Genomic DNA, 26,638 nt, shown 5'->3' on the forward strand with positions numbered 1-26,638 from the left:
TCGAGCCAATTGCTATAGTTTCAAGGACAGTCTACTTAGTACCTTAAGAATTTTCATTGTTGTGCTCTAGCTCACATGTTTATTTTTTTTGATTCCCTCCAAGACTCTTTCAAACTAATGTGGTTCAATGATTGCATGATTGATTGATTGATTGATTGATTATAAACCTGCACTGAAGTCCAAACTATGAACTTGTTCTCTAGCCTTCGACAAGCCATATTCTCTCAGCCTCTGACCTGTTGAAGCCCTGGATGATCTTTGGAACATCTGAATGACTCAGACCATTGACACAATCACCCCTGAGTGCCCTCTCCACTTAGTAAAGCCCACTTGGCTCCTTGGTATGCTCTAGAGTTTAAGGCAATGAGACAAGACAGAATATGGCTTGAATGCAATTGAACACTGGTGAGGGCTCATTATTGAACCTACTCAGCAGCACTGAAGGCAGCACAGAAAGCATCCTTTGCTGCCTCCATTGCATCCTTACTTTGGCACAGCTTTTCTGGGTGATGTGGGGCCTTTTACAATTGGGCCCGAAGGAGGTGACAGAACCAATGGTAGCTTGCCATGACTTGTTTGCAAATTTTGAGGAGAAAACCACTCGCATCTCCCGGGGCCTTGACTCCACTGTTACAGCAGATGGAATGCCTTCTATCAGCTTTGGCTGGTGGCCCAGCTGTGCCCCTATCTGGACAGGGATAACTTAACTACTGTCATTTTTGATCAGGTAAACTCTAGCTTAGATTACTACAATGTGTTATATGTGGAGCAGCCTCTGAAGAGGGTTCAGAAACTTCAGCTGATGCAGACTTCACCACCAGGTTGCTCATTGAGGGAACACCAATCCTGGCTCAACTGCACTGATTGCCAGTTAATTTCTGGGTGCAATTTAAAGTGCCATTTTTTTACCTATAAAGCTTTAAATGGCTCAGGCCCACAATACCTCAAGGATTGCCTCTTCCCATATGCACTGACCCTCATCATCTGAAGCCCTTCTTTGTGTTCCCCGCTCCATGAAAGGTCCAAAGGGTGGCAATACAAGAATGAGCCTTTTCTGTAGTGAATTCCTGTTTGTGGAATGCTCGCCTTAGGGAGGCTAGCCTGATACCCTCATTATATATCTTTAGGTGCCAGGCAAAAAAACTTACTCTATAACCAGGCCTTTGGACTTTAACTATCTATGGCCTTTTAGAAGTAGGTGGGATGTTTTAAATGGATTTCTCCTTCCTCTTGGTTTTAATGTATCTATGTGGGATTTATTATCAATGTAGTTGGTTATAAACTGCTTTGGGTTTCCCTGGGCAAGATAAAGTGACTGACAGATATAATAAGGTAAAGGGACCCCTGACCATTAGGTCCAGTTGTGGCCGACTCTGGGGTTGCGGCACTCATCTCGCTTTATTGGCTGAGGGAGCCGGCGTACAGCTTCCGGGTCATGTGGCCAGCATGACTAAGCCGCTTCTGGCGAACCAGAGCAGCACACGGAAACACCCTTTACCTTCCCGCTGGAGCGGTACCTATTTAAGTATTTGCACTTTGACGTGCTTTCGAACTGCTAGGTTGGCAGGAGCTGGGACCAAGCAACAGGAGCTCACCCCGTCACGGGGATTCGAACCGCCAACCTTCTGATCAGCAAGTCCTAGGTTCAGTGGTTTAACCCACAGCGCCACCCACGTCCCCTATAGATATAATAAATAATAATAAAATAACAGTGTGAGCTGTCACCATAGAGCAGCATCTGTAGGAGCAGAGGACAGAGGACCTGCCTCTGGAAGCAGGTATGAAGAGTACAGCTGAACAGGACCCACTTGTGGGAAGCCAGAGGAAGTACCACCCACATTGGGCCTGCCCATAAAAAGCAAGTCTAGAGTGAGAGACTAGGGTGGTATCCGCTGTTTTCAGGAACTCTTCTCACTGCAAGACTTTTGGGGGTGAGTTTGTTTGGACCCTGAGTGGGAACGCAGAGGCTGACAGCAGGGCCATCTTTCCTCAGGGTTGCAAGGGGTTCAGGGCACCCAGGCACCAAATTCTGGGGGGCACCAGGCACCCGCCACTGAAGCTGCCTAAGCTCTTAACTATCTATCTGTTATGAAATAATAAATAATTGTTATCAAGCTAAAAAAACAAAAAACATATATACCTCGGTATTACTGAAATGTATACCTACTGTTTCACTAAAGGACTTTTGACTTTGTGAGCTCATTTACCAAAAACGAGCCACGTCAGCGGTGGCACATTTCATTCACAACGGCAGTGCTTGTCAGACTCAACAGCACCAAGCATGGGAAATTAAGTAAATTTGGGGGCATTGGGCAGCTCTTTGCACCCTGGCAATGCATATGCTAAAGACTGAGAGGGATGAGAGGGCTAAGAGGGATGGTGTGTCAGAAGGTAAATGAACCAATGTGTGTGTGCATATATATATATATATATATATACGTATGTATATGTACTTTGTATTAATGTAACATTTTTACATGTAAATGTATATTTTTGTAATATTTTTGTAATAAGTTGTCTGTTGTTGCTTCTGTTGTTTGTATACCATTTAGAGATATTTTTAAATATATATTAAATAATCAATCAGTCTCACATATCCCTGGGAATGTATGTGCAAGTGGACTTTATATAGATTCTGTTTGTACATAATCGCAAAACTGCTTACAAGAAAATCCTTGTACAGGCTCTTTATGTTCCTAATAAATGAGAGCAACCCAAAAAGTTGAATCAAATAACTATGAATACTGAATCTCTTAATGCTAGTACAGTAAGTGCAAACACTGTGGTTTTGCTCATCTATTTACTTTACACACGCTAACATTCTACCTGACAGACTAGTATTATTAAAGTACAGAAGAAAATGAAAGGTCATTTGATCTGGCCTTTCAGGGATAAAAATAAATAAATAAATCCTGCTTAGATGATATACTGAAAAACAGCTTATCAAAGGTGTAAAAATAGGCCAAACACTTAAAGCACTAGGCACCAGAATTTAATAATCAGTATAGACTTTCTGAAAGATCCACTTATGAAACACCTATAAGTGATACATCTTACCTCATTTATGAGCCGAGGGAAAGTTCACAGCTGTTGAAGATTCTATTACATATAGGCAATTTAGAAAAGAAGGAAGGAAGGAAGGAAGGAAGGAAGGAAGGAAGGAAGGAAAGAAAGAAAGAAAGAAAGAAAGAAAATTCCTACAGATGCAGAATTAACTTATGCCCCCTTCGTTCCTGCAGTACTCATCTGTAGGGGATCCATGTGTAGAAGGGGGCAGTGGTGCCTCCACAAGAGTCCCCTATGCCACAGGGTTTCCACATTCCCACGACCTTCCACAGACTTCTATAGGCACAGACTTTGCCAATTCAGTCACCCATGACTAATGTGTGTGTGTCAGGGGGACAGGGCTTAGGGAAGTTGTGAAACTTTTGATATGTGCCAGTTAAAACTAAATTCCCCCATTCTGGCAATGCTATTTTTAGGATAAATTATGTGTGAGAATACAAAAATCACAAGCAGGGGATGCAGCAAAATGTTGTATTGGGGAATGACTTCTGTTCAGGGTTCCAGCCAGCTTTGCTATTCAGTTTCAGAGTTCAGAGCTTTAATGTCATCATAGCCTACTTTTTCTCCCCTCCTCCTTTTATTTAACATCTGAAGAAGAGTTCTGGAGAACTCAGAAGCTTGCACATGATTTTGTGTGCCAGTTCATTTAGTCTTACTAATCAAACCATATATACATACCAAGAATAAGAATTGAAGTATCTTTTGGTTGCTGAAGTCAAGAAAGCTGATGCTCATGTACCTTGTGCAAGTATATTGCAGGAAACTTCATGGCAAGAATTTTAAGATTATAAAAATCCTTTTAAAAGTCAATGACAAATATGACAAGCTTGCTACTTCTGTGCTGTGCTAGCTTAGAGAATCTTGATGGGGCGAAAAAAAATACTGTGGTATTTTAAATTGAAAGTATCTCTTATTCTGTCACTCCAGCCTCTGTGAACTGCTCTATTTATTGAACACAGTGAATGAAATTGGACCTTAGTTCTTCAGTGCTCACCTAATAAATTCCACTTAGGTTCAGTACAGAACTGCACGCTGGATAGCAATATTTGGTGGTTGTTTTTTTTAGTCAGGTAAAAAGTAATTTAAAAAAATGTATTATTTCTAATCCTGTACATCAAAGCTTTTTGGAAATAAACCCTTGTTATTCATGCTTTGGTCCCAAAGTCTATTTGGGGCTGCTATCAAGAAAGCCAGGTATGGGTCAGTTCCTGAATCCTGAGCTTTTCAAAGAATTACACTTGGTACAAAATAAAGTGGAATGGGTCTGAGAAAGCATATGATGCCAATTCTGAAACTATTATATTGGCTTCCAAAATGTTTGTGGGCTTAATTCAAAGTGCTGAGTAGCCCTCAGTGGCTTCAGCCCAGTGTCCTTAGGGGACTCTGAATCTATCTGCTCCTTAAGATTGCTGTTTCTTGTTGATTGACATTGAACATTGTTCTGGGTGTTTTATTGTAGCTACACAAGATGCTTTAGCATTTATTCTCCCTGGCACATGAGAGATTCCTGCAGCGAGCCTCAGTCCCGTTGAAGCTCTGCCTGCAATAAGGCTTCTTCCAAAATAAGTTTGTCATTTTATATGGTACTAAAAATAAGATACAAATGGTACATGCTATCAAGCTTCATGCTATCAAGATATGTGGAAGACTTTTGCACATCCAGTTAGCTGTTACCCGCTTTGCTTGGCAGTAAGAAGCCCAGTTGGTGGGGGTACAACAGGTTTTTATTTCCTTTAGATGAATAGTGAGCCCTGGAAATATATAGTGTCCATGTCCTTGATATCTATTTAGAAACAGACAATCTGAGCCCACTGAAAGCAAGTAAACTTCTACAACAGACATCATAGCCACCATAGGAGCCAACTCCTAAGGGCCATAGGGCCTTCAGCCCCCACAATAAAATATTTGAGGGGACTGGGTCCCTGCAAAATTGATGGGCATTTCCATTCAAATGGTGTGTGTGCACCATGACATGTGATTGATTATGCAGGTGGGGCTTACCTGGGCCCCTACAATATTGCATTCAAATCGGCACCCCCTGAGAGCCACTAACCCTGTTTCACATTCCTAAAGTGCAACTGCACCAAGAATCCCAGTTTCAGCCAACTCCAGATAAGAACTCTTAGTTTGCCATAAATGCATGTGTTCAGATTCAATGAACTATTTGCTTTTATTCACTAATGGACAGGTGTCACCTTTCAAAAGTAGAGGAGAGAGTTCTCCAGTTACCAATAAATATTGCTGTTCTTTCCTTTTCTTTTTAAAACCCTATGTTGCTTTATGATTGGCCTGTTTACAATAACCAAGACAGCAAAATTCATAACAATGTTTGTCATATGTGGACATGGTCAGTGTGGATATGGTCAGTGTGTGGATATGGTCATTATATAGTTTAGTCACTAGGTGGCAGTGGACTGACTTGGATGGAGTCAGGAGTTTGTTACTGTACTGTCTTTAACTGAGATAATAAAGATCTTCTCCAGCCCTCCAACTGGTGTGCCCTCTAAGCTTCCCATAACATCTAGTAAGTTTTCGAGTTTATCTTATTATTCTTGCACATCAGGAATTTCAAAATCTACATGAACTGTATAACTGGGATCTTTATGAGAGCTGCCCCCCCCCATATGCTCCAGTGGCTGGTGGTACATTTTTTTTATGTCAAAATTTACACAACAACAACAACAAAACATCTAAGACACTTCCTCTGAAAGAAGTTATATGTGCTTTGCTGCAAGTGGCCTCATTTTGCAAAGTCATGGTAATATGTAATGAAAGGAAAGTGCAGAAGACTACAAAACAACCTAATCAAGTGCAATAATGAATATTTCAACAGGCCGACATTTCAAAGTTTTAATTAAAATTACTAGTGCTATTGATATTGTAATGTCTTTGGGTAACACAGAGGCGAGTCATCACAGGCTTCCCAAATGGACTTCATTACACATGCAATTAATTATAGATATTGCTGCTGAAACTACCCTGGGATCTCTGAGATTTAAAGCAAGTGCTCAAGCATTTAAGTGTAGAAGGTAGCTCCGCTAGAACCAGCAGCAGATTAACTGCTGTTATACTTAACCCAGATACCGTATCTCTGGGCTAGGTGTCAGAATCTTTTCCACCAGCTCCAGGCTTTACCTATCTACTTCAGCAACACAGTTTCTACTCCTGCACTGCAGCCTCAAATAAAAACACATTTTGAAAATTACAGTGGTACCTCAGGTTACATACGCTTCAGGTTAAAGACTCTGCTAACCCAGAAATAGTGCTTCAGGTTAAGAACTTTGCTTCAGGATGAGAACAGAAATCGTGCTCCTGCGGCGCGGTAGCAGCAGGAGGGCCCATTAGCTAAAGTGGTGCTTCAGGTTAAGAACAGTTTCATGTTAAGTACGGACTTAACCTCCGGAACAAATTCAGTACTTAACCTGAGGTACCACTGTAAAGCCAAAGTTGCAATGGTTTTAAATATACATCCCATCTAGCAATCAACACACACTCTCCCTCTCCCTCTCCCTCTCCCTCTCCCTCTCCCTCTCTCTCTCTCTCTCTATGCAGCTCTGTGAGCTGGAAGGCAAAGGAAAGTTTTAATCAAAATGCATTGCTGTACCCTCACTTTGACAATGCCTCCTTCCACTGCTCCCAGCCCACTCTGATGATCCTTCAGGACACACGGTGCTGTTCTGACAAATATTTCCTGACTAAGATGATTATTTCTACACTGCCAGACATACGTGCAGAAGAGAAACAATGGCTTCTCTTAGAAAAAGGGAAGTGTACTTTGGAATTTGCCACTTTCAAATAGCAGCAGTGTCAAAGAGCAAGCACCAAACCTCAATGCAGATTTTAAAAGCAAGAGTTGATGTGGCCCAAAAGGAAATGAAATCATTATTTGGAGACTATCTTTTAATGCATTCCTCCCCTTGCTCCCACAGCTCACCACTAAAGGAAGTTAAAGCTATTGTCAAAGCCTTCTTGCTTATGTACATTGGTGAGCTGCAGCCACTCTGGGATCAAACTTATTTTAGAAAAGATGAGGAGCAAGGCTGCAGCTTTCAAATAACCTTTCCTCCTTTTTTCCCCAGGTGAGGTTACATTTCCTACATTCTGATAGCATCCTTCACCCAGCCTCTTTGTACACTTCTTTTTGCTCAATCTTGCTGCCATATTAATTATATTAAGTGATTATATTATATTACATTAGGCAGTCGCTTTCCTCACAAAAGTGACCCAAAGCAACTTAACACAGTAGAAATAAAGAGCCCAAAACATAAAAATATATATGTACAAATAAGACCAATTTTACAGATCTCACCACACTAAAAGAGGATACAAATATGTGAAAACTTTTTAATCAGGCAAGTATTTGCCTGGCACTATTTGGATGGAGAGAGGCCTGTTGAAATTCTCTACCTGGCCTCATTGCAGAAGAATCCAGAAGGCAGCCAAAGCTATTGATTCCTCATTCCCCTTACTCATCTTGCTCCACCTCAACATCAAATCTCCTGGACCAGCAGACCATGCCTATCTGCTCCCCTTTTTCCTGCCCATTTCAAGCTCGTCTCGCATACATCAGACATTCCCAGCTGTCGAATATACCCCACAGAGAGAAAACAACTTCTTCATTCACATTCACATTGCTTATTCACTAACTGAGCATGAACTATCGCTCTTAATTAAACTGAAGCACCACTGGTGTATTTGTTTGTTTAGTCAAAATACTTACCGGTACATATTAATTTTCTGCCTGACAACAGGCCCTTAAGGTGGCAGATGATAAGCACAAATGTGTTTGTGTACACATCAGGTGTGTGTTTTTCAAAGAAAATGCAGATGGGAGCAGGGATGGGATGCCCACTTTCCAAGCCTTAGATACTACTGCTGTTGTGGGTGTTCCAACTGATGCTCTTTGGAGGCTTCATAGGGAGAACAGCACACACCCATATACACACCTGGGCTGCACTACCTGGCAACCTTTCGGAAGCAGAACATCTCATCAAGTCAACTCAATAGGCTGCAGCTCCTGGATCTTCACTGTGCCATAAAGAAGGTTATTGGGGTGATGATGGAAAATGTCTGCTCCCCAAGTCTTAGATGTTGCTCCTGCTGCTAGGAACATAGGAAGCTGCCTTATACACATCAGACCATTATTGTTTGCACTGAATGACTATCCAGAGGAATATTTGTACGCAGAGCATTTGCTGTCACCCTTCCCAGTTTGGCTGCTCCAACCACTGCTCTTCCAAAGGTTCTGCAGTTAACCAAGAGTATACTAGATGTTTAACAACAAAAATCTAAATTTAAAAAGTAGCATGACCATAAGTCACTAGGTATGCCTGTTGATAAAACCACATTAATAGCCCTTTCCACTTACAAAAGTATTGTTGCTTGCTCACTCTCCTATTTATTTTTCCTTCTCTTACATTTTTATCGTACTGTGGAACTCAAGAGAGTGCACATCTGGTTTCCACAGAGTCACCTATTGAGACACTGACCACATCTCAACCTGCTTAGCTTCAACAAGGTGGTGGCCTCGTATTGCCTTCAGACCATAAATGCTTAACTACTATTACAGCTCTTACGTGCCTTTCAAGCTTAAGACAGTTTATCAGAAGCAGTGCAGACCTTTTTAAAGATTATATGCCCTGTTATTCCAAAACAACTTGGCTATAATTCACTCCTGAATGACTTTTAGCATCAGTAAAGGAAAAGGTAAAGAGGACAGTAAAGACATTAGGAAAGCTAAATCTGCAAGCCCTCCAATTTAATGCTGAAATGAACTTGCTTATTCAGTAAAGATGAAAAAGCTGCATGTTTTTCAGCATCGAGGAAATAGCTTTCAAGAAATTTATATGAAATAGCTCAGAATGAATGTTGTCAACTCCTCCTTTAAAGTTCCTTTGACAGATAGCAATACATAGGTAGCCAAGTCATTGCTCAATTACATTAACTTCCATAAACTCAGGGGAGCTGTTGAGCAGAGAATTTAGAAGGAGTTCATTACTTACCAGGCACGCTTTAAGGGATATTGTTTATGCTGTACAAGCATTTGAGGTTTAGCTAGACAGATGAGTGGAAAAGAACGCGGATGAAACCTAGAAAAGAAAATCAAGTGATACTCTTACAGAGTGCTTACCATCATCTTTTTTTTTTATAGAAAAATAACCAATGGTATTCAATAATAACCACCTTAGAATATTTCCACTAAAATGAGATTGTGCCACACATCTTTAATCCCAATTAAGGCATTTTTAACAACTACAGTGTTGCAGAGGAGCCATGGGGATTCACTTGAACAAAAGGCTCCATTATTAAAAGGTCAATCTACCCATTATCAGAAACATAGGAAATGGCACTTTCAAAACACTTGAAATGTTTCCATTCCCATTCGTAAATTATTTTCTTAAACTACAAAAATCCCATCACAATTACAGTTACCCTATCTAGTCACAGAAGTCACACAAATTAGTCTGGCCATTCCTTTGAAATATTCTTCTCCACTTGCTTTACCACAGAGCTTTTACGATCTTCCAAAAAATGTTAATGGACAGTAGATGAGTGAACTGTTTCCAATCCAACCTGTTGTATAGTCCCCTTTCATGTCAATGGGTATGACAAACAGACTTTGGGGTTTGCAAAGGCATTCTGTTGCAATATATGTACTCTTAAACAAAACGAGATGAACTTGCATGTCTTACCCTTATGCATTTAGCAAAAAAATAATTATAGGTTGGGCTATTCTTTTTTGTTTGTTTTTGCCAGGCCGCCTGGAGTCATCACACACAACCCCCCAAAATCAAGCTCTGCTTGAAAGTATCGAAACATTGGAAGCGTTTCGGCAGATAAAGACCTAGTTTTCACTGAGGAAACAAGCCTGTGGCTGGGCTGTAGCACTTCAGCCTCACAGTATTAATTTCTCCTGTATTCATTTAAAAAAAAAGACTGCAATAGAAAACTAGGTGTCAAGATGAAGGATTCCAACCTCACTTTTTTCATGGCATTCTAGTTTTCTAAGTGGCATGATTTTGAATTTTTTTTTTGGGGGGGGGGAGTGAGAGCTACAGCCCACACTCAGGTTTACCACCTCAGTGAAAAGTAGACCCAAATCAATCTATTTTATTGGCAAACGTCCCCACTGCCAGAAAGCTTACACATGCCAAATTGTGTGGTTGTGTCACAAACATGCTTGGATGTGCCAAACATTTTACTTCTGCCAATATCCATTCCTGCAACCTGCTGCTGTTGCTTGAGCTAAAAATTCTGGAGAGTTTCAGAAAGATGGATTTCCTAAACAAGAGACTCTCTCACAAACATAGAGCCCTGACTCAACTCATTTCTGCCAGGGCTGGCTGACAGTCTAATCCCATTACTTTCAAGGGAGCTGAATTTGTGACAGTCACTCAATAATAATAAAAAATAGAATCAGGGAGCAGAAAACAAGTAATAAAAAGCAGGAGTTGTTTTTTTACAGTGTGTGTGGAGTGTGCTTAAAGTGTAAGTGAATTTACATTGTGTGTAGTAAACGAATAACCTGAACAAGATGAAGGACTGGGTGTAATCGAAATGAGAGGGTAATGGACTGAGCTAGTCACTATTATATCCTGACTAATTTAACACTTGTGAGAAAGCATGTATTGATCAGTATCTAGATTTATGTTATGCTAGTCATGGTGGCGCTATGTGAAACAGAACCTCCGTGCTCTAACCCAGAGAGTAGCTTGCTTTATAGGGGGCTGCCACCATCTGTATCAAAAAGCCATTCTGCATGTGGAGAACTCAGCATTGTTGATAACCTTCACAGTAGCACTCTGCCTCCAAGAAGCAGTTGCAGTTCTGTTTTACTTTGCCAAGCATGTATAAAAGGATAATAGAATAAATGCTGGTGTGAAGTATGGGAAATTTTCCTCATGGACCTCCTAGACCCACAAGAAGTTAATTTTTTCTAGACCAGGGGTCAGCAACCTAAGGCCCCCGAGCCGCCCCCGAACTGTGCCGCCTGCTCACGTGCTGCACTAAACCGGCGCAGCATGGCATGGGGACTCGCTTATGCGGCGCTGGAAATCACGTCTCCACATGCTCAGACACCAAAAATTGTGTCTGCACAGGTGCTGAAAATCGCAGGCACGCACGCGATCTGGCCCACAGAGGGATCTCCGCAGGACTGATCCGACCCAGGCAAGATAAAGCTTGCCGACCCCTGCTCTAGACTTCACAGGAACACATCCCAGGCACGAGGATTTGTGTTCTTGGCTGTATTCCATAGTTTCTTAACTCAGTCACTGAAGCTTAATACATGGTTTTAATTATACACATAACATGCAAGTAGATGGAAGCGCTAATTATTTGTAATATGGTGAGAGACTTACAACCAAGGATGTGGCTGATTAGTTCAAATCCATCTGAATTTTTGAGCCTTGCACTTCCAAATCCTTATTGGTCTGTTAGACCAAATGTTTTACCAATCTTGACTGTTGCCTTACTTGTATGTTCTTTCTCTTCCTGATAATGGCACAGTTTCTCCTATGTGTAGGCCCCAGAACATTTCTCTTATAACCGATCACTAACTGTTATTTCATTTCTCTCAGAAAAAGGTGTACTAGTTTCCTATATTCTGGTGTTCGCATAGGAACTTTCACACAAGTCCTATTCATCAGCATTACTAACTTGTAAGACATCTATGCAGTGCTTTTTTTCTTTTAAAAAAAAAGTGTTTAGGGGTACTCGCATTTTCCTACTCATATTGAAATACTGCCCCTCAATGAGGCCAAACCTGGATTCACAAAATGTTTAGGGGTATGCGTACCCCTGCATTCCCCCGGAAAAAATCACTTCATCTATGTATAGAGCAAGGAGTGAGACCATGCCCCTATACATGAGCAAATGTTCACATGTTGGACTAAAACAAAGCATTATATCTTCCTTTATGTACTCTTTCATAATACTGCTTTTAACACTATTAAACGACAAAGCATAGATTCTATATACATATACATGCATACACGTGCTGTAATATATTTTGAGATTGCTGGATGAGCTGCCAGCAGTGACTTAATAAAAGCACTCTAGTAATAAATTAGATTGCCCAGAGATTGTCAAGTGTGTGTGCATGTTATACATACAAGCCTCTTTTGTGCGTCCTAAGAGTACCATCACTTCTACCTGAATACAAAATCAGTGTTTCAGCTTCACATTTTTGCTTTGGTATGATCTGAATCAGCTTCAATGTCATCTCTTCTTTGCTTTAGAACTGTTATTATTTTGCAATAAACAGAGCTTAAAAGGCACTTTCCCTGCAAAGGCAAGGATATTGTACCTTGTAATTTGTGACCTTGCATGCATACCCAGTTTTCCTAGTTTTTAAGTTTTCGAAGACCAAACGCCTCTCACATAATTGTGTTTCAAGGACTTCATTCTGCCAGAGTTGTCAATAACCGAATCTGTCACTGTCAGGCATGCTAATTCCTATACAAGTCCAGCTATTGTTCTTTCCCACTGCCTCCAGGGACACTGACTTGCTCATAGACAACACATGCAGAGGTTCAACATGCAGAGTCATCCCCTACTGGCTCATTACTTAGCATCCCCTGCTGATTTTGCCATCCAACAGAGAGAATGATTTGATCCTGGCAAATAAATTTGTCAGGGGTGGACCAGTTCAAATATTATTCGGTTTGGAAGAAAAACATCTGTGTAATGATGCAGCTATCTGGGCCACCGATACTGAGAAAGCTGATCTAGCGGGGAGAGAGAGAAAGAGAGGGAGGGAGAGAGAGGGAGAGAAAGGACACTGGCGCAAGCTTTTAAAATGGCAAACTTATCTAAGCTGTTCTATGACCTGACTGAAGCATGGCATTAGGAATGCTATGCTAGTCCCAAGCCTTATAATACATATGGAGATTTTCATGTTAACAGTTGCAGCAATTACAGAATTTCAGCTGTGGGATATCTTTTGCAGCACTTCATGTGAATCCTGTTCAGGTCACTCACGGATTATTAACAGAATTAAGGTCCTGGATATTTGTGAATATATTTCCAATCCAAGCAGATCCCAGGGGAAATAGTCGCGACACCAGGTTTGAGGGCTAAAAATGGTTGACAAATTCATTAACTTAAAAAATGATTACTCACTATTGCAGACAAAGAAGCCCCTCCAGAGTAGATTAAACTTGCTGAATTTCTGGTAGATCCAGAATAAATATATATATTGCTGTTATGCCTATTGTTGTACATTGCCTTGATTTTTTTACGAGTTGGCAGCATATTTATTTTTTATAAAAATAAATCAAATTATGGGTGCTTTTAAAGTGTTTTTAAGGCTCTAATTTACTTATTCTTGTTCCAGAATTGGATGCAGATTGCAGGCATGGCCACCCCTTTTGAGAGGATGAAACCTGCCAAATTTTAGAGAGGTAGACATATGGGGTGGAAGACAGAAATCACATTCCTTTCCCTAGTTATTTGAAAAGGTGAAATGTGCTTCTAGGCAAGAAACCTGCCAAAAAGTTCAGACAAATAGATCCAGGGGCTATAGTGACAAGTGTTTTTACCTTTGTTATAAAAACCTTGAAAAGTCACCGGTGGGTTTTTTATTATTATTTCCCTTCTTTAAAGTACACTCCACAAAGAGAGATAGTGTGTAATACTTTTTAATTGTTAGAAAAAATGATTGTGAAAGAAACTGTTCACCTCAATAGTCTTATGCCTCTTATAGCCAAAACTCAGAGAATGGCAACCCCCATGAAGAACTCTATTCAACATCTCTCCCTGAGATCACTGTCATTGGAGTGCCCTGTGAAAAGGCCCTGTCACTAAAAACTAAACCTGCCCATCGAAAGGAAAGATCCCACCCTCCTCTCCGCCCATTTGCCTCTAAGGCTGTGGGAGTTTTCCCAGTCAACTTTGTTTCATTTCTTGGAAAAGGGGGGGGGGGGAGCTATGCATTTAATTCTTTGGAAAACTGAGGCTAGGACAACCTGGAAGCTTGTAGAGTCCCTGATCTGCCAACAGATGACATGTTAATGGGACAATCTTACTCAGGAACATGAGATTTTAGGCATACAACTCTAAACAATCCAGATATACAATACCATTCTAGCTTATTATGAGGATAACGTCTACTTTTTTAAAAATCTGGATGTTCGGTTCCCCACTAAGTGTCCTAATCACCATATTACTTTGAATTATTTTATTATTATTATTTTTTAAAATGTATTTTATTTAATGGGTGGAAGCAATTAAGTGATGCATATTATCTCCTATGGTGATGCAAGCTTTTCAAAGCTGAAGACCTTGTAGTGCAACCAGACCACACATTTTGGTCACTTCTGTTGCCTTTATCTGAACATTTTTCATTTGTTTCTCAAACTATGGCTACTACTTTATGGTTTTTAAAAAAACTGAAAAGTTACAGGTAGGAAAATATGCCCTTTGTGTGATCCACTCAAAGTGTAATAAGCGAAATAACTCTGTTCTAAAGGAAGCCATGCAGTCTATTCGAGAGAGCTCTCCAGCCACCTTCCCTTATTTTACACATTTCTTTGGACTGTACATGTGCCAAGCGGCTGTTAGTGGTGGTGTTAGAAAGGGCCAAGAGAGCATGAAAACAAGGCAGCTAAATTGCTGCAGCTCACAATTCAGTTCTACAACTTTCCAAAAGGATGAAGTCTCTTAGGAGTTTGTCTGAAATTGGGATCTATATTTGTACATGGTGTGAGACCAATCTTTTAGGAAAGTGCGTACAGGCAGAAGCATTATCCTATTTCCGAGATATTGGGAGATGTCATAAAATGTGAAAACCCTGACTGAGACCAGCATTTAAGAGCACATTGCAAAGGCAGCCTTCATTTAAAGGCACACAATTTTACACTCTGGACTTATTCATGGATATTTCCATGTCTAGAACATTTTTAACAAGACCATCTATTTTTATTTTTACTTTAGGAACAGCCCTGAATTTTAGTTATGCATTTAAACATTTCTCATTTTGTATTTCATGACTGAATCCTAGAGATTAAGGGAAAGGGAACCTTATCAATAATGCTGTGCTGCAGAATCAAGCAAGAAAAGCTTTGTGCTCGTCACACTGAGAAATGGAAAGGGTCAGGAGTCTGGGATTTAGAAAAGGGAAGGGACAGGGAGCCCAGAGGGAACAAACCTGAAAGCAAGCAATGTGCTGGCAGAGGGGAGCCTGAAGGAAGAGTAGATGGTGATAACAGGGCAGCATGAACCTGCCCCCCAACCTGCCCCCAACATAACCAGACACCTTTGGTTGCTCAAAGGAAAGTCACTTTTCACATGTTCAAGGGCACTTGATTTTCATTGGTTGGCATATATAAACAGCAGTTCCACATGGGCTCCTTACCATTAGCTGGTAACAGAGTTGGCCTAGGAAAGGGAACATTGGAGCTAGAAGCTAGCAGACCTCCAAATGTCCCTATTTTCCAGGAATAGCCATCCCCAACCTTGTGCCCCCAATGCCCATCAGCCCCAGTCTGTGTGGCCAACAATCAGGTGAATGGGGTTGTAGTCCAAAACATCTAGAGCAGCCGTTCCCAACTGATGGTCTGTGGACTCCAGGGGATCTGTGGCACTGTTCACTCAACGAAAACAACCACAGGGATGTCATTTTTTTCAAAAGTAGGAATTCCATGGCTTGGCTTTTGAAAAACAGGGGGCCTGCAGTACTTGGCTAATTGGGAACCACTGATCTAGAGGGTGGAAGGCTGGTGGAAAGCCTGAAAGAGAAATTCTGGCTAATACAGTTTCTACTTTCACTTCAGCATTGTGATCTGGCAACACCCAGGGACCAGTGAAGGATGAAAAGCAATATTAACTTGAACAAAACAGCCAATTCTTGAGTCGATAAATCTGATACCTTTATTTAATAAAGCATCATGGGGAAGAACAGCACGGCATCTAAGTAGAAAACTTAGATGTCTTAAACTCCAGTGCTGAACATAGCAATAAGAATTACTTCAAAGTAAATATGCATATACTTTAATGAGGAAGGCCAGGTAGATATAAAAGAGGAAGTGCCTTTTCTCTTCTCATTAAGAATAAAGGGAAACATCACAAATAATCACAATCACTATTCTGTTTGAGGGGAATTCCTTCTGAAAGTTATATATTTCATTAAGGTAAAGGTAAAGGGACCCCTGACCATTAGGTCCAATCGTGACCGACTCTGGGGTTGCAGCGCTCATCTCGCTTCATTGGCTGAGGGAGCCGGCGTACAGCTTCCGGGTCATGTGGCCAGCATGACTAAGCCACTTCTGGCGAACCAGAGCAGTGCACAGAAACGTTGTTTACCTTCCCGCCGGAGCGGTACCTATTTATCTACTTGCACTTTGACGTGCTTTTGAACTGCTAGGTTGGCAGGAGCAGGGACCGAGGAACGGGAGCTCACCCTGTCGCAGAGATTCAAACCGCCGACCTTCTGATCAGCAAGTCCTAGGTTCTGTGGTTTAACCCACAGCGCCACCTGCGTCCCCATATATTTCATTACCTTTTCATAAATGCCTTAGGAAGCAAGCCACCCACATATGGAATAGCACATGAGTTTACTAGATTTGTCGGATACAAATACTATGAACAGATAATACAAAAATAAAAATGATAAAGCAATATTGGTAAGGAAATCCTTGATGCTAAGGTTTAATGTGCCACTAAATAAAGGTTTGGTATTGGGCTGCTCACCACATGGCAAGAGATGATGGACCATTATCACTGCAGAAACTCTATGCTGATATTATGGGCAAATGTACAAAATATATAGGACTGACATATTGGGTCAGGTAACACCAAGCCACAATTTCAGCACAGTTTGCTGCATGCAAACATGTATCTGGTGCAGGGCTCTAAAGTTAGTAGGTGAGAGGCTCATTTCCTTCTTCCATCCTGTCCTTTCCTGTTCTTTTTTATTATATCATTTACATTTATTAGAATTATTTGCTCTTTGACTTCAAAAGCTAAGTTTCTACGAGTTTTATTTCATAGGTCTATTGCTAAGGTCAAACTAAGGTAATCTAAAGAGCTTGATTTCTCTGCTTTATCCCTGGTACTCTATAGAAATGAGACGTCACTCTTGCACAATGGACTATTGACTAAATGGTGTGTGAGGAAAGAGTGCCACTTACTGGTTCATCAATAATGTCACTTTGTTTCGGCAGGAAGAAGTCTAAATCAACGGGGACCATCCCTTCTGCCTTTTACTGAATAACTACTAATTACAGCAACTGTCCCCCAAATGCTGACTTCAAGTACTTCCTAAAGTTGCCAATATCTAAACATTTACCTTTGTCACGCAAAAGTATCCATGCAACCTTTAATGAGCCAATGACTGGGTAAGCACACCATCCCTTAAGCACAACTCCATTCTTGTCGCAGGTGAGAAGAGCTTATCAGATTGCCTTCAAAGGGTAATGAGCCATGTTCAGAATATATGTTTTATGCATGTAGAGGTAGGACAGCTGAACAGATTGTGTTGGGTTGGATAATGCTAACTGTATTTCATTGATCTACCATTTTGTTTAATTGTTATAGCTGCCCTGAGATCCTTTCTAAGGATTCTCTCATTGCAAGAGGTGAGGCTACCGGGAACCAGGCAGAGGGCCTTTTCGGTCGTTGCACCTGCCCTGTGGAATGCCCTCCCTGCAGATGTCAAACAGATAAAAAGCTACAGTATGTGATTTTTAAAAGACACCTGAAGGCAGCCTTCTTCAAGGAAGCTTTTGAATGTGTGGTGTTTTATTGTGGTTTTACTTTCTTTGTTGGGAGCTGCCCAAAAATTTTTTGTTGTTAAATAAATGTTTAGCAGTACACACAGGGTTGGCCTCAGACGTTTTGGCACCTGAGGTGAACCAGAAAATGGTGTGCGACACACACACGCACACGCACGGGAAGAAGGGGTGAGTGAAGTTCTACATGTGGCATATTCCTTGGAGGCTGGATCTACAGTGGTACCTTGGGTTACAGATGCTTCAGGTTACAGACTCTGCTAACCCAGAAATAGTACCTCGGGTTAAGAACTTTGCTTCAGGATGAGAACAGAAATTGTGCTCCGGCGGCACAGCAGCAGCAGGAGGCCCCATTAGCTAAAGTGGTACCTCAGGTTAAGAACAGTTTCAGGTTAAGAACGGACCTCTGTAACAAATTAAGTACTTAACCCGAGGTACCACTGTACTGCTCCTGTGGAGTCTGCTGCCTGAGGCAGTTGCCTCACCTTGCCTCATGGATATGTTGGTCCTGAATACACATTTCTAATATTTTGCATGATGCAAGTGGACACACTACACTGTACTTGAGTTATGTTTTAGTGATGCAGAGATTGGTGGGTTATATTCTTAGACTGTACACTCAGTGCACGATTCACCTAAACAGCCCCGCCAACACAAGCCCTGCACAAGGACTTAGCTCACATAATGGGTCTGTTCCCTCTCCCCGACCCCATGCACCCTGAAATTGGCTCGGGGGATGAGGAGGATGCCCAGAACAGTAAAAAAAGGTAAAGAACAGTACATGGGAGAGGAGGGGGTGGTTTTCCCTCTGGCAAACTGAAACGTTTGCACAGATGAAGCGACTGGAAAAGCATGATTTTGAACTCCACACTCAGTAGTAAAATCATAGCATCATAGAGTTGGAAGCGACCCCAAGGCTCATCTAGTTCAATCCACTGCAGTGCAAAAATCATAGTTAATATTTGCATGGATTTCACTATATGAGCTACAATTCGGGGGAAACTGTTGATTTTTTCAGATATACGTCTGGAAAAATCCATACAATGGCAGTTGTACTAAAGAGCTAACTAGAATCCAGCTAGGACTCCTTCATTACTGTGTGCCCAATGATCCACAAGAGGCTTGGCTGCTGGATGTTATTTGGGGGAAACTGACAAATGATGAACCCATTGACTAGAGTGCACACAAGCAGTGAAATTCAACATTCCCAAGCAGAACATTCTGTCAGCCCTGGGGATGGTGGCGGAATTTGCTGCAAGCAGACTGAGCATCAGACTGGCGTACAGTCTGCTTGTCCACTCTCTTTGCAAAACGGTCTTGCTCGCAGCAACATTCTGTAGACATCCTTGATACCATTCTGGTTTTGTAAAAGATTTTTTTCAAGTATGACAACATTAATTCTGATATGATTTAGTCAACTACCATCACCATCAGTGTTTGAGCTTAGCTGTCTGCTAACTGGGTACTCCTGAAATGTGTATTCACTTTAATTTCTGTCCCATTGATTTAGCCATTAACCACCATTAACATTCATTGTTCTATTGTTAACCTTTCTCTTGCTTTTTGCCCACTGTGTGACTTAAGTCAAATGCACGCAGAAAGCACAGTCATTGTCTTTATGTCTTAATGTGAATTTAGTATATTTACCATTAATGAATAGGGGAAAGTTAAGTTGCATAGGGATATATAATAAATAATTAGAATTCCGCCTAACCCTCATAGTGTATAACATCTGAGGTCACATAAAAATATGTAAGGTTCAGTTTCATTTATAACTAAAGATGTTTCATAAGTTCAAAACCAGAAGGAAGCAGTATTATTCAAATATAACTGTTGTTGTAAGGATTAATTGTGTGAGATGCTTTGAAAACTCTAAAGTTATCTTTAATGCTAAATATTATCATATAATATTGGAAGAAACAAGGTTTTTTAAATAAAAAAATCACCTAAATTCCAGATATATAGAAGATAGAAAACTCACGCTATCTTTAAAATAAAATAAAAATAAATCATTGATTCAGATATGCTGCAATTATGGGTTGTTTACTTTCTATCATACTACAGTTTGAATATGTGAGGGGGAAGTTAACAAGAGGGATTTTCATTAAGGAATTGAGTCAAGTGTTTTAATTGATAGCAAATATTTGTCATATCAAAGGATACCGGTAAAAATCAATATGGAAGAAATTATTAAGGAGTCAGAGTGCGCTTTTGAAAATGCTGGAGGACATAATTGCATACTAATGTCCCTTATGTAGGCTCAGCAAATATTTGTAACATCACGAAAGCATGAAACAGTGTATTCTTTATTGGACAGAAAACACAATTTATTGAGCCACTGTATCCACTACGGGTGAAGCTTACCCAAAACATTCAAATATTTATCTTTCTGTATACCTATACTCCCGTGACTCTAACAGAAAGCAGTTGTTTGAAATATATTAATCCTTTTTCTCCTTCTAGCTTTTAAATTGTGCCTAATAATCAGCAGCAGAGTAGCTTCCAAAGGAGAGGCAAAACTTATGCATCGTAATAGTGACCTCCAGTGGTAGTAGCCAGGAAATGACAGATATCATCCTGGAAAGTAGTCAGAAACATAAGTTGTCTGTCTAAATATTTCTTGCTTCAATAGAGCACTTAAAAAAAAACACCCAGTGAATGTTTCACTGTGTTGAATCTCATTATATTGACAATGGTAGCTGAGGTTTAGCCTGTTTAACATTATCAGTTTCAATTAAAAAAGAAAAACTCCATTTTGGATTCCTAGTACAATTTTACTAATCAATAAGCATTTAACAGTGTTCTACCTGGAATGTCAGTGAGTGCAATCCTACTAATGAACAAACATGCTACAGTGCAGCCTGCTATATGTCTACCAGAAATAAATTGAGTTCAGTAGGGTTTACTGTGGGTGGAGTATTTCAGCCATATATATAATATGCTGTATTATTTAGCTCTATGAAGTATTTATATATCCCATTTAGGCATTATTTCCTCAGTTTAAATCTGATGGGAATGTGCTTGCACAGCTCTGGAGCATTATGACAACATGATTTATCAGCTCTAATGTACAGAACTTTCAAGGCATGGGAAATCTGAACTAATGGCCAAGGTGAGGGTAGTTCTGTTTTTCTCAGGGGGGGGGAGGGGGCTGATTCCTACTTCAAGCATTGAATTAGCTTGAGTTCCATGCAGTCAGTGCCTTTTGGGATTCTGAACAAAGGACTTTGAGAAAGTGTAACTGTCAGGAAGGTGATGGGTGGAAGGTGAAAGACCTTGTGTGAGAGGATCTCCCAGGGTGGGAGAAGAAAGGAAAGCTCCCAAGTGAGAGCTGAGAGGGCCTACACACTTTTATTTGAGACAAGGGTTCAGATCTGCCCCTGATAAAAGACTTTGTATTTTCTTCTTATTTCTCTTTTTTCTTTCCTTTCTTTTTTTCCTTTCTTTTTGTTTTTACTTAAGCTGTTTTTTATTGTATCATATGCTAAATAGTTTCAATAAAAAAAATTTAAGGGAAAGTATAGGTATTTGAGCCTTGCGTCACAATTAAGCCTAAAACCAATCAGCCAGAAGCAAAATCAGCTGCCTTCTCTGCACACAGGTACTATCATGTGGTGAAAGCCCAAGGCCCAGTCTTACAACCCTCCACACACTGAGGGCTCTATGTCGGCAGTGAGGACCCTGCCATTGAAGAGTTCAGGGATCTAAATCATGCAGGGAGCCGATACGAGTAGAACTGGCATACCCACAGAGCAACACAGCTCCCCAACATGTAGAGGGCTTTGGGATCAGTAATGGTGACCGGGGGAAGAAGAGGGCTCTTCATTCCATCACACAATGGTTATTCCATGAGAGGAGGGGGGCTTTAGTCATCCTTTCTTTAGCTCCATTTTTCTGTTTAATTCCAGAAAAATGAGCATTTCTTAACATCCATATAACACTTTGGGGTGCTTCAGAAACAATACTTCCACTATTGGCACCACATCTCTAGATAGGAAGTTCCATAACTTGGGTGCCATGACCAAGAGGCCCCCCATCTTGCATCACCATGCTATGGGTAATACCTGTTGGCAGGAACCATAAACAAGGCCTTGCCTGCTGATCTCAAAGCTTGAGTCAGCAGTTCTTGGGAGACTGGTGCCATTAAGCACGACATAGCCATTCACTATGCCAATACCTGGAACTAAAAAGTAAAAAAAGTAAAGGACCCCTGGACGGTTAAGTCCAGCCAAAAGCGACTGTAGGGTTGTGGTGCTCATTTCGCTTTCAGCTGAGGGAGCCAGTGTTTGTCCACAGACAGCTTTCCAGGTCATGTGGCCAGCAAGACTAAACCGCTTCTGGTGCAGTAGAATACTGTGATGGAAGCCAGAGCGCACAGAAACGCCGTTTACCTTCCCACCACAGCGGTACCTATTTATCTACTTGCACTGGCGTGCTTTTGAACTGCTAGGTTGGCAGGAGCTGAGACAGAGCAATGGGACCTTACTCCTTTGCAGGGATTCAAACCATGAACCTTCCGATCGGCAAGCCCAAGAGGTTCGGTTGTTGCTCATAGGCAACTAGAGCACTCATTTAAAGATTGGTGTTATCTTGTTACCCAATTTAACTTGGCAGTGGCAGGTAACCTTTTTTTCAAATTGATTGTTCTTTTCCCGCATATGGCTAAGGTTACAATACTAAACACAGTCCACCAGCAACGTCTATGTGATCCCTGTACATTTACTGGGACTTGCACTGAAGTTGGTGTACCCACTATCTAGACTTAATGTAGAAGAGGGGTAGATGATCTGTGGCCCCCCTGGATGTTGCTGGACTACACATTGCTTCTGTTTCCCTTGATATGGCTATAAAATTGGTCATTGAAGTCAATGGGAAGGGAAATGTAGCGATTGTGCCCCCCCTCACCTCCTATCCCAGCTGCAGTGAGTCAGCAGTGCTGTGAATTGACCCACCTCTGCACAATATTGGATTGCTCTGCCATGAATGGGCTCCCATATAAGCTGGCCTGAATATTCAGTTCATAGACAGAGCTAGGAAGAAGGAAGTGGCCGATTTCTGTAGCCATTCCCAGATACTGGAGCTCTGTACTTAAGCAGATTCTTTTTGGCTGCTTCTTGTTGGTGTTTTGCCAAAGCATTAAGACTTTCCTAGTTAGGAAAGCTTTTGACCTTTAGAGACTGCATTTTACTGCTTGCTTTGTCATAACTGATTTGCGACCCTTCTGGGTTTTATGATGTTTTGAAACTGCTTCTGTTTTGAAACTGCTACCTTGCTATTGTTGCTTTTATTGTAATCATTTATTACTTGTTAGCTGCCTTGAACTTAGAGATGGATGGGATCAGCTGATTTCTGTTCCATCTCCATTCTGTATGCTTTCAGTAATGAACCTGCTGATTTTAAATAAATAAATTGCACACATTCCCTTCTAAAATACACATTTTATATACATTTCCCCTGTAAAATATGCATTTTGCATGCGTCAGGTGACGCTGTGGGTTAAACCACAGAGCCTAGGATTTCATAGAATCATAGAATCATAGAGTTGGAAGAGACCACAAGGGCCATCGAGTCCAACCCCCTGCCAAACAGGAAACACCATCAGAGCACTCCTGACATATGGTTGTCAAGCCTCTGCTTAAAGACCTCCAAAGAAGGAGACTCCACCACACTCCTTGGCAGCAAATTCCACTGTCGAACAGCTCTTACTGTCAGGAAGTTCTTCCTAATGTTTAGGTGGAATCTTCTTTCTTGTAGTTTGGATCCATTGCTCCGTGTCCGCTTCTCTGGAGCAGCAGAAAACAACCTTTCTCCCTCCTCTATGTGACATCCTTTTATATATTTGAACATGGCTATCATATCACCCCTTAACCTTAACATATCACCCCTTCTCCAGGCTAAACATGCCCAGCTCCCTTAGCCGTTCCTCATAAGGCATCGTTTCCAGGCCTTTGACCATTTTGGTTGCCCTCCATTTTGATTGCCCTCCTCTGGACACGTTCCAGTTTGTCAGTGTCCTTCTGTGGTGCCCAGAACTGGACACAATACTCCAGGTGAGGTCTGACCAGAGCAGAATACAGCGGCACTATTACTTCCCTTGATCTAGATGCTATACTCCTATTGATGCAGCCCAGAATTGCATTGGCTTTTTTAGCTGCCGTGTCACACTGTTGGCTCATGTCAAGTTTGTGGTCAACCAAGACTCCTAGATCCTTTTCACATGTACTGCTCTCAAGCCAGGTGTCACCCATCTTGTATTTGTGCTTCTCATTTTTCTCATTTTTTCTCATTTGCCAATCAGAAGGTTAGCGGTTCAAATCCCTGCGACGGGGTGAGCTCCCGTTGCTCGGTCCCTGCTCCTGCCAACCTAGTGGTTCAAAAGCACGTCAAGGTGCAAGTAGATAAATAGGTACCGCTCCGGCGGGAAGGTAAATGGCGTTTCCGTGTGCTCCTCTGGTTCACCAGAAGTGGCTTAGTCATGCTGGCCACATGACCCGGAAGCTGTACACCGGCTCCCTCGGCCAATAAAGCGAGATGAGCGCCACAACCCCAGAGTCGGTCACGACTGGACGTAATGGTCAGGGGTCCCTTTACCTTTACAAAATTCAGAGAGACACACAGTCTACACTTTTTGTCAGTGTATAAGTCTCAGCACTGCCAATTAGGTCAGTTCACTTTAAAACAGACAACACAATTCCTCTCCATCCCTACTTGAACTCCACAAGAAAAGGCAGGGGATACTTTAAATAAATAAAACAGACTGAGAATTTTACTCCAAAGCAAGCCTGTGTTTAAAGGCAGGGGAAGTAGTGGAAAGAGAGCTAAATCATTAGGCCAAATGATGACAACTGAAAGCTTAGGTTAGGGTAACACCATGACAGGTCACCTGGTGGTAGGTAACCTGTGACCTTCAGGTGCTATTAGACTACATCTCCTATCACCCTTCACCATAGCCATGCTAGCTGGGGCTGGAGTCCAACAACATCTAGAGCGCCACAGGTTAGCCACCCTTGCTGTATACTATCCCTTAAGACTGGAGGTATACTGTCTCAGTGCAAAATATTTCATTCTTCTTTACAGAGCTGAACTGTGAGGGAGCTTACATTGAGCAAAGTGTCCCTCTTCCTGTCTCTACCAGCTGAGCTGGTTTGTACCAGCTGGATCTGCGGATGAGCAAGAGGCCCAGTGGTGGCATCCCTGGCAGCAGAGAGCCCCGAAACAGGGCATTCTGATGGGAAAGGTCTGTGCTGGCCAAGATCCCCTGGATCTCAAGCCAGTCTCCCAGCCATTGGTAACTGACATTGGGCCCAATCCAGATCTGGTTGCTGCACCAGTCTGGATCTGGCACAGGGATGGGGCCTGATTGTCCCACTCTATCCCCACCACCACCACCACCACTCCAAAGTTTCCACCATGAATAGGAGGGCTGTGAGTGCAACTGTTGTTCTCCCGCTTCACAAAGCCCTGGCAGCCATGCTGCAAAGTTTGGATTTTGCACTTGGTTTTTTTTGAAAAGCTTTACATCCTGCTTTTCAGTTGTGTCCCCAGAGTGGCTCGTGGTGTTTATAAGATGTAGTTGGTTGCGTTGAAACCCAAACACTTAAAACAAAATGAAAGAAAACCAGGCAAGTGAGATGAAAATCTCATTTCCAGCATTCGCTCCATCTACCTGTCCCCATCTTCTGTGTTCTCCCCAGTGTAGTTCTCTCCAGATTATTCCTTGGTTCCCTACAAGTCATTAGGCAGGCTGAATCAAAAGGGAGTAGAAACCAGTGTTTTTGCATAGGAGGCATTCACATTTCGAAAAATAATCTTCAGATGCAAGCATTATGTATACGGGTGTTGGCACACACTTCTCAGCAAACCTTTTTGAAATGAAGAGGACTATTTAGAGATGATACTTATTGTGAGTAACTGCTACAGAAGTCCACGCAAATGCAGTTGCGTAGGTGAACAGGAAAAGCTTCTCACATTCTTTGCAGTGCTTAGCGTTAAACATAATAGTCATCATTTTATGAAATGGCTAACAAATATTGTTGGGAAAATGTTGCTATAACAAGAATAAACTCTGTAACTGGTGTCATGCTGACTACTTATTAAAAGGCATTTGGGTGTGTAGATTTTGTTCACACAGACATACACATTCCACTGCATCTATTATAAGAAAAGAACTCTGGTTGAGACATACATTCATCTCTTTGTTTCATTAATTCAGTAACCACATATTTAAAATGTGTATCTTGAATGGGGTTGCCTTCTGTGTAAGACTTCAGTTCTCCCCCCCCCCCCCACTATTGCCACTGATTTTTAAAAATGTATCAGACCATAAGATATGGCATGCTGTTAGAACAATGAGTCCTGTACTAAAACACAGCAATAACCTGTGCCAGACCAAAACAGTCTGAACAGCCCTATCTCAGAAATTCCTCATCTGGGCCTCACAATGATCCCATCCTGAGCCCTGGCTTGATCCTCAGGGGCACCGCTGAGGGAGGGCAGGGGTCAGGACCGCCCAATATTTACAAGAAGGGGCCGCATCCCAAATAATTCTGCAGCAATCCTCAAAAGCATATGCCAGTATGAAGATGCTTGGCCCTGCTGTATCCTTTTGAGGATCACCAAAGCCCTGGTACAGGTGTCTTTGCCTTTGATGATCCCAAGAGTGCCTCCACTGAAGGCGCGCTGGCAATCTCTGCCGAGAACGCAAGGGGTGAAGCATATTTGCCCTGTGTATCCCTTTCACAAGGTAAGGCAGCTGGCAGTGGGTGAGGGATGGTGGGCCAAGTCGGCCTGGCTAAGCTGGGAGGGGGGGAATCACGCGTGTGACATCATGCACACACAATGGC

The 26,638-nt window shown here is 41.7% G+C and overlaps 1 long non-coding RNA gene across 3 annotated transcripts in view; it reads right to left on the reverse strand.

Moving 5' to 3' along the window:
- Window positions 1-26,638, reverse strand: part of LOC308476085 — a 573,910-nt gene that overhangs the window by 403,779 nt on the left and 143,493 nt on the right. For all 3 annotated transcript variants that reach the window (XR_013985691.1, XR_013985692.1, XR_013985693.1), the window contains exon 3: window positions 9,069-9,155. This is a non-coding gene — a long non-coding RNA (uncharacterized lncRNA). The remainder of the gene's footprint in view (window positions 1-9,068; window positions 9,156-26,638) is intronic.

Source organism: Podarcis pityusensis (assembly GCF_964106645.2).
Source record: "Podarcis pityusensis genome assembly, chromosome: 4".
NCBI classification, from domain to species: Eukaryota; Metazoa; Chordata; class Lepidosauria; order Squamata; family Lacertidae; genus Podarcis; species Podarcis pityusensis.